The sequence below is a fragment of the Echinops telfairi genome, unplaced genomic scaffold (assembly GCF_000313985.2).
Source record: "Echinops telfairi isolate 266 unplaced genomic scaffold, ASM31398v2 ScPeMD7_9;HRSCAF=40, whole genome shotgun sequence".
In the NCBI taxonomy this organism is placed as follows: domain Eukaryota; kingdom Metazoa; phylum Chordata; class Mammalia; order Afrosoricida; family Tenrecidae; genus Echinops; species Echinops telfairi.
This window is the reverse complement of record NW_022103906.1, coordinates 54,131,959-54,140,863: the sequence shown is the minus strand read 5'-3', so window position 1 is coordinate 54,140,863 and position 8,905 is coordinate 54,131,959. Positions and strand designations below refer to the sequence as shown.

Here is an 8,905-nt window from a genome sequence, read left to right as displayed (position 1 = left end):
GTTTATTTAAGCCTCTCTTGATTTTCTTTATAAATATACAATGTATACATTACTAAATGATATTTCCTTAACTTAATATTTGTGTTATTATGTTGTATGTTTTATTGTATCTTCAAGCATATTATAAATAGGTTTCAAAATGAATATAATTTGTTTTTGAAATATCTCTCTTCCTATAATGTTTCTTTAATCCATGTGATTGATTTTATTGCAGAATGAAAATTTATCTCCAATGGGGCTCCATTCACACTTAAGTACATCCTTTAGAATATTCTTGGAAGTTTGGTATGTGGGTGAGCTTGTTGGCAAGTGAGATCCTAGATGGAAGAAATTGTTTTTACTAGGCATCTTCCCACTCCAGTGATTAGAGAAACAGCCTCTGGCTGGAGGCCGTCTCTGAGCGCAGCCTTATGAGAATCCAGCAGGGAAAGGAACTCGAGCTCTACCTTTTAGAAGACTTATATCACTTAATTTTTCAATTTTAGCTCTATACTTCTTCTAACCCACCAGGGTTCCTAGTTTTGAGCATAAGATTTTTTTTTGTTCAGTTGTTATTTTTATTATTTTTGAGAGACCTTAGTACTCTTGCCTAGAGACTTGAAGATCTGACTCTTCCATATACTGACTTTCAAGCCATTTCCTACATTTTTAGCCTTATGCCTTCTGATCTAACAAGTGACTACAAGTTAATTTTCTGAGATTCTCTGACTGGATCATATTTTTTCTCTTTTGACATTTAAATTGAAGTTTTGTTTATTCCATTAAATTAATTGCCCCATTAAATTAATTCTACTTACCCCAAATGTTCAACTTCTTACTTATCTAATATTGACTCTCCCCTTCATGGTTGTCCTTTTGGGCTTAGGCATTTTTACCTGCTTTATTCTTTTCAGTTGACTTCTTAAGGTCTTTTGGATAATGTGGGAACTTTGATCAGTATTATTTAAATGAAACTTCATATAAGAGTTTCTCTTTTTTTCCCCATTCTTTTTCTAGAAACTAACAATTTTATTACTACGACTTTTATTGTGTGTATGCCAAATGGAAATGTTAAACATTGTCAGATATCAGCTTAGTGATCACTTTATTTTGGTAGAAACCACATGTTAACATTTGGAAGATTTAACTTGTGTATAGTTTACCAAATCTATATGAAACTAACATTTATATTTCCATTGGTAAATATAAAATTTCACAGGTAATCTAGTGTAGAACAAATTCCTTCAAAGAGAAAGAAAATATGTGTTTAGTTATATTACTCCTGAACACTTTTCTCCTAACCTTACAAACTTAATATATTGGCACCTCTTGGATTTAGAGGTATAGCCATTACAAGTTCCTTTCAGAAGCATTCATTTATGACACCATTCTACACGCTATCGGTGCTACTCTCCCTGCTGTCCTCCTTCTACCTGCTCAGCCTCGCTTTGGGGTGGGGGGAGGGGTAATCCCAAGTTAAGGTTATTGACTCCACATCATGTTTTCTTCTTACTTCCCTTTGTACTCACTTTGTCCAGTTTAGTAATTCAAATGTAAATTGTCTGGCTACAAATCCCCAACTATTTGCTTGCTGAATAGTTTGTCATCTCTTCTGTACACTAGTGATCAGACCACCCTGGAAGGTACTTTAGAGTCATGCTGAAGATCTACCTCTATCTACCTTGGCCATGGCCTTAGAAAATTTCCTGTAGCTCCCAGATCTGAGACTAGCAAAGGAGCTGTTTCTCGTTTTCTTTGACTGCACTTGTGTCTTCCAATTATTTTAATAGGGAAAAGGAATAAGGAGATTAAAACATACAGATATGTTTTACCCCCTCTAGCTTGATTTTTAAATGTAATTTTCCAACATAATGCTTTATGTTGAAATATTGCTTCTAATGAAAGTATGTTGAGTCTATCATAAGGAAGCTTCCTTTCCTTGAGAATGTCTGGGGAGACAGTATAAGAAAAAATTTCCTTGAAATCAGATTGCTCTGTGCTTAAACACAGGCTCCACCTGTTACCAGCAACCACTGTATTCACCAGCAACCACTTTACACCAATGCTGCTGCCATTGCCACCACCACCTCTACTGGTGGTAGAACCCTGGTGTCACTTTGTTGTCACCTTCTCTGATAGTGTCTATGTCTCAGAAATGTGTCCCCAACCAACAATCCCTGTCACATTACTGAAAGGATTTCAGCTGTTCTGGCTTTTAAAATAGAAAACCCTCTCATATTAAAAAAAATTCATCTTATTTAGTCTTCCTGCTTATTATCTTTATCTGCAGAGACCTCAGAAATCTCTCAACTCCAACCCCACCAAAAGAACAGCAATACATAGATGTTTAGGAAAGAAGGGTGGGGGTGGAGGGGCCAGAGACTAGGCAGAAGGCGAGACTTCCTGTTTTCTGTATGAACACATTCCTCCTCCCCCCAATATTTCTGGATATTGAGTACTGGCTTACTAAGTAGATGAATATCCTTTAGGCAAAAAAATAAAAATCACATCACTGTTTATGGTACACTATTTGGAATTGCAAAAGGCAGCTTGTACAAACTAAGTAAAATATTATAATGAAATGTTCAAAAGCCTGAAGTTAGAATACCAAAAGGAAAGAATACGTTCAACATTTTTCAAACTGAAAAAAAAATTGAAGAAAAAAATCAAACCTAGAATTTCAATGCTGAGGGATTATGGGTGAAGTGTTGAATAATGTAGGAAGTTTCAAAAATGGATGGAAGGATTAAAAAGTCACTGTACCCCAAAAGAATTGGTCAATATCCAGTCATATCAATCAGTAGTAAGTCTTCAAGAACTGATAATATTCAAGGAGAACTAAACTCATTAGTCAAATACAAGCCTCCAGGGATTAATGAATACTAATTAACATGTTTCAACAAACATGGACAGCACTGAAAGCACTCAATCACCAATGCCAAAACTTTGAAAGACAGTTCAATGAGTTGGAACAATGTTGTATTTGTGCTTATTCCCAAGAAAGATGACCCAACAGAATGCATAAATAATTAAACACGATCTATAATATCACATGCAAGTAAAACTTTCCTGAAGATAATTTAAAACAGTTGCAGCAGTACATCAACAGGGAACCTCCATGTAGCCAAGTAAGATTCAGAAGAGGATGTAAATTGAGAGATATCATTGTTGACATCAATGTACCTTGACCGAAGACAGAGAATGCCAGAAAGATGTTTACTTTTGCTTTATTGACAATGCAAAGACATTCAACTGAGTAGATTATAACAAATCAAGGATAACATTGCAAAGAATGAATTCCAGAATATATAATTGTGCTTATGGGAATCTATACATAGACCAAGTGATAATCATTCAAACATACAAGGGAATGTTGCATACTTTAAGATGCAGAAAGATGTGCACCTTCTACCATACTTCCTCAATCTTTATGATAAGCAAGTAATCCAAGAAACTGGATTGTATGAAGAAGAATAAGGCACCAGGATTGAAAGAATACTCATTAACAACCTTCGTTATGCTGATGTCACAGAACCTTGTTTGTGGAAAGCTACGAGCCCTTGTAACACTTGCTTAGGAAAATTCAAATTTGTAGTCTTCAGTGTGGATTACGACTCAGTATAAAGAAAACAAAAATTGTCAAAATTGGGCAACTAGATAACATCATGATAAGTGAAGAAAAGATTAAAGTGCCAAGAATATTATTTCACTTAGATTCAGAATTAACATTTATGGAAACAACAGTCAAGAAGTCAAAAAATGTTTTGTGCCGGGCAAATCTGCTGCATAAGGTCCACATTAGATCTTAAATTCTGAGCACCTGGTGTGGTAGTTACATAATCTGATGTCAACATGAGACTATTACGAGTGAAGGGGTGGAGTTTAGACTGTCAATCAGGTCACAGCTTGATGACCTCATTTGGAGGCACTACAGAGAAAAATAGCTCATTGGAGGCCAGATCCACACTCTCTGCTTGCTTTTCCTGCTGACAAGACACATGTAGCTACACTGATGGAACCAGAGCCCTGGAACTGGAGGAGCCACATGGAGACCCATGCCAGCGCTGAGATGCTTCCATCCCCACTGGCTCCACAAGAGTTTCCAGTCACTGGCCTGTGATCTTCCTGCATTTGGTGTCATGGCACTTGTTGCATGAGTCTGAAGAGGAATTTATAGACTGGTCTCAGACATATGGGCTAATATTGGACTTAGGGACTTGATATAGACTGAGCTGGAATGCTTTCTTAATATTCAATTACTCTTTGATATAATGCTCTTTCTTAAACACATATGAGTGTCTCTGGATTGGTTTCTCTAGTCTCCCTGGACTAACACACCTGGCTTGCTGAAGGCTACGTGAAAGCCCCAAATCTCTTTGTAGAGTCCTCACACGAATTAAGCCTCAAATTAATTCCTTCAAATCATGAACCAGAAATGTTAACAGTCCTCAATCAGATGCATTGGAAAATAGAATAGACATGCATATACATAAATATGTATATAGATTCTCTATAGGGGCTTTCTTGAGTATATCCTTGATGGAAATCACCATACCGGCATTGCATAGTAATGAGTCATGCACTTACTGCCTTGGTTGGAGGGCCCTAGACCAATCTTTTCTTAGTTTCCCAGTAATGATCCCATTCTTGCTTCTGTAGACGACCTGTAACTGTGATTTATTTACTTGCTGACAATCGTTTTGGGGGCAATTTCCTTTGTCTTCCCATATTTTTTAAGTCTATCAATCTCAGCAAACATTTTTATACCATTATGACCTTGTACTAATGGTTTCCTTCATCTAGATGGTATGTGTTTGTCTTCATCCTGTTTAAGGCTTAATTTATGCTCTCCTGAAACTTTATTTGATACTTGTGGTCTCTTTTCCTACTCTGAAAAAACAAGTGTTGTTCATAGTAATTCTAAATTTGTCTTTCCTGGTAGTAAAACCTGGGTAGGTGGATGGGGGTTCAAAGAAATTGGTACCAGAGAAAGGTGTTTTACCCCACAGTCCCATGAACCCACACATAGCCTCTGCAAGGTTAGTACTCTTGGAATTACAAACCAATGTTTTAGGGCTTTCAGAAACTTTATTAAGTTTTGCTGTCTATTCTCAGCTATGAATTGCTCTCCTCTGTCCCATTTGCATTTAATGTCTAAGTTTTGCATCAATCAGAATCTTCTGAAAATTTGTTTTCTGCTCTAGCTTTTAAGGAGATAATTTCTAATTTTTTTGGAGAGGGCGCTCATACCATGTTGTTTTGCACAGGTGCAATGGGGTGCACATTAAAATACAGGAGCCCTGGTGGTGTAGTGGTAGCATGTTGAGCTGTAAGTCGTATGGTCAGCAGTTCGAAGCCATCAGCAGCTCTGGGGGAGAAGGACTAGGTTTTCTACTCTTCTAAACACTAGAGTCTCAGAAACCCACAGGGGTCGTTTGAGTCAGCAGTGACTCTATGGCTGCAAGTTTTCTTTATATATTTTATATGTGTGCAGATGTGTGTGTATTTATACAGGATCTCTGATGGTGTAAAGGGTTCTTTTTGTGACCTAGAAAAATAATGGAAGGTAGTGCTCAGTTAAGGAAGTAATTCTATATTTCAAAGAGCTCTGGGACACTCTGAAACTACGGTTTGTGTTTCTTATCCCAAGGTCAGGAATCCAATTCACCGGTCATTCTGCAGGAGAAAGTTGAAACTTTCAACAACTGTAAAGATTTCCAGCCTCAGAAGCCTATAGGCAGTTCTACCCTGTCCTGTACAGTCATTATGAGTTGTTGTGATTGACTCAATGGCAGTCCGTTTGGGATTTATTTTTTAAGTGGGAAGAAGAACATTTTATCTTAAAGCAGTGTGTCTGGATTGTACCAGAATGTGAAAGATGGTAAAGGTAAATTTTGTTTTTTCTTTCAAAGTGTGTTTATTTAGGGAAAAGGTGATTCTAAAAAACACTTCCAATAAAGTTGAAGATTTTAACAATATTTCCCATCATTTTAGATTTTAAGCATGTATTTTTGTGTTTTAAATTCTATAACAGTTCTATTCATTATACTTCATCATTTTAACTTCCATGAAAACCAAATAAAATTTCATTAGAATGGTTTATGTTTTTATCTGATTGTTTCAACTCTATGGCCAAGTACAAGAGCAAGTATCTTCTGAGAGGTGCAAGAGTTGTTCTTTCATGAATGCCCTCTAATAGTGAAATTAGCAATTTTTATCTATGCAGTCACGAGTGCACATATATGTACTTCAAAGAGCAAGCGCCATCTCTTCATCCACTTTTCCCTCAATGGCAAGAATGGGGCCACCAGGCAATGGTGAAGCACTAGGCGGCCCTGAAGGCACTTGAAAAGGATTATTAGGAGTGGGATAAAGTCCTGGTGTTGGATATGATCCTGCAGGGACATGGCAGGTGCTGGTGGTCCCCAGGCACCTGGTGAAACAGTGTCCCATGGGATAGGGGGTACACCCCCTGGGACTTGGGGAGGAGGATGATCAGAACACGGCCCTGGAGATGGATACAGCATATTGGGGGTAGGATACTGCTCTCCAAGTCCTGGAGCCCATGGTCCAGAAGACATAGAACCCCATGGACGGAAGGGACCAGTGGCAGCTGGCTCAGTAGGTGCACCGAACAGTCTAGGTAGCTCTGAAAAGGGCCTGTTTGGCATAGAGTATGGTTCTGTGGGGCCAGGGCCTGGCACAGCTGGGGCTGGATAAGGACCACCAGGTGGGGGGCATGATGGTCCAGAAGGAGGAAAGGGTGCTGGGGGTCCCAGAGGTGGTCCAGTGGGAGGCATAGAGGGGTACATTGCTGTGGGTGCAGGCCCGAAAGGCACAGTGGATGGTGTTGCACTTGGTGGGAGTCCAGATGGCACATTCCAAGGCTTGGAGCCTGGCCTGCCTTGGGGAGATTGACCAGGCTTTGTATTGCTAAGAGCAGAGGTTTGGGCAGCAGAGTGTTCTGATTACACACTAGCCAATGAAAATTCATCAGACATTTCCCAGAGCGATCCGAACTCCCAGCGTGGTGTAGAAGCGACGATGAGTCCGGGAGAACTGGGCGCTGAGGACGCGGGCACAGGGTGACGGGTGATGGAAGCAGCCACAACGCCAGCACTCGCTGCGCGGCCCTTCCAGGCGCCGGAACCGCGGAAAAGGTAAATTTGATAGTAAGATGTGAAAGTTTTGAGGGAAAGTGAATTTTATTGGCTTTGGTCTAGAATACAAGAAACAAAAAAATGTTTTAAAGTTTTTATGACATTAGATTATTTTGGGTGGGTTTATTCATAAGATGGAAAAAGACTGGTGAATCTTTCACCACTAAATGTTAGATGAATGCTCATGCTTTCTAGCTACTAAAATAGCTATGAGATCATAGTCTTTAAACGGGGCGAAGTGAGGTATAATAATGATCAGTTTAAGTGAATGTTAATTATAATATCAAGTATATTTGATCAATGGAAATGAAGTTGAGAAAATATTGTAAATAGATCACTCAACAATTTTCAATTATACCACTGAGAAAGAAAGGGAGAGAAGGTTTAGTTATGTAGGTTTAACATTATATCTGTAAACTTTAAGCAGCATGTTTTAGGATATTTCTTTTCGTCTAACATTCCTCCTGATTTTTAATTAACTACATTTGGCTTTTCATTGGTCTGGGAATTTCTCAATCAAGACTTTCATTTAAAGATACATATTACTAGGAATCAACCTTGGCCATTTCAAGTTTTGTCATCTACAGATAAACTTTTCCTTTGCTGATCTGCTAAGACATTTGACCAAAAATTGGACAATATTGGACTTATTAAAAAGGGCTAATATCCTGGAACTTGGCATCTATGCATCTCTATAAGGATTTCTAGAATTCAGGAAGGCGACGAGATTCATGAATTAAAATTAAATAAAAATTGTCACAAATAGAAGTGAGCCACCCCATGTTCTCTAAACATTAAGAGCAGTGGGTCTTAATATGTGGGTCACAACCCCTTTGAGGGTCGGATGACCCTTTCACAGGGGTGGCCCGATTCATAATAGTAGCAAAATTACAGTTATGAAGTAGAAACAAAAATAATTTTGTTTGGGGGTCATCACAACACGAGGAACTGTATTAAAGAGTCGCAGCATTAGGAAGGTTGAGAACCACTGATTTAGAAAAATGTCTCTCTAAATTCTGTATGTGAGAATATTGTAGTTGTTTTAAGATTATTCACTTTATATAAGTTATTACTCTCCTTATTTATTCCAAATTGTTTAATTTATGAGTTTAAAATATCACAACTCTCAAACTGAAAGCTTCTATTAGCCATCTAAACAAATTCATGAAAATCACGGCTAGAGAAAAGTAATGTGATTTAGACTATAGGTTACACAATAAAATAGCAATTAGGTTTCCTGCTAAGGTTCAAAGATATAGTTTTGCTTGTTAAAGAATGAACATTTCAATGTCCATATTCAACGTCCTTGTTTATATACAACTGAGGCATTCACAGAATGGAGGTACTACTGATGTGGATGAACACCTCCTGCTACTCAGTGTTCCTAGTCTTATATATTATTTTCAAACATATGGCCTAAAAGTGATGTTAATATTCCTATTCTATCTTTATCTCTGGTTTTTGTAGAAGTTGGAATAACAATGCACACACAATTTACCCTTAGATGTTCTGGAGTCTTAAGGGAAAAAAACAAATATTTGCCTAAAAGCCATTTTGAACTTGCACAGTGGTCAAGAGAAGCTAGTCCATCGCTATTCTCTGAGCATGGTCCTCTATTGAAGAATCTAGTCTTTCTAAAGACACAGACTCCAAAGAAAAGGAATTCAGACCAGTTGATTTGCGTTTAGGGCAGATCAGTAACCATTTTATTTCTTCTCCCAGACAATGTTATGATGTGTTTGTATAATGGAAATAATCCATTTATC

The 8,905-nt window shown here is 38.0% G+C and overlaps 1 pseudogene; it reads right to left on the bottom strand.

The window, feature by feature from the left end:
- Positions 1-6,228: 6,228 nt before the first annotated feature.
- LOC105979868 lies at positions 6,229-6,980 on the bottom strand (annotated as a pseudogene).
- Positions 6,981-8,905: the final 1,925 nt, after the last annotated feature.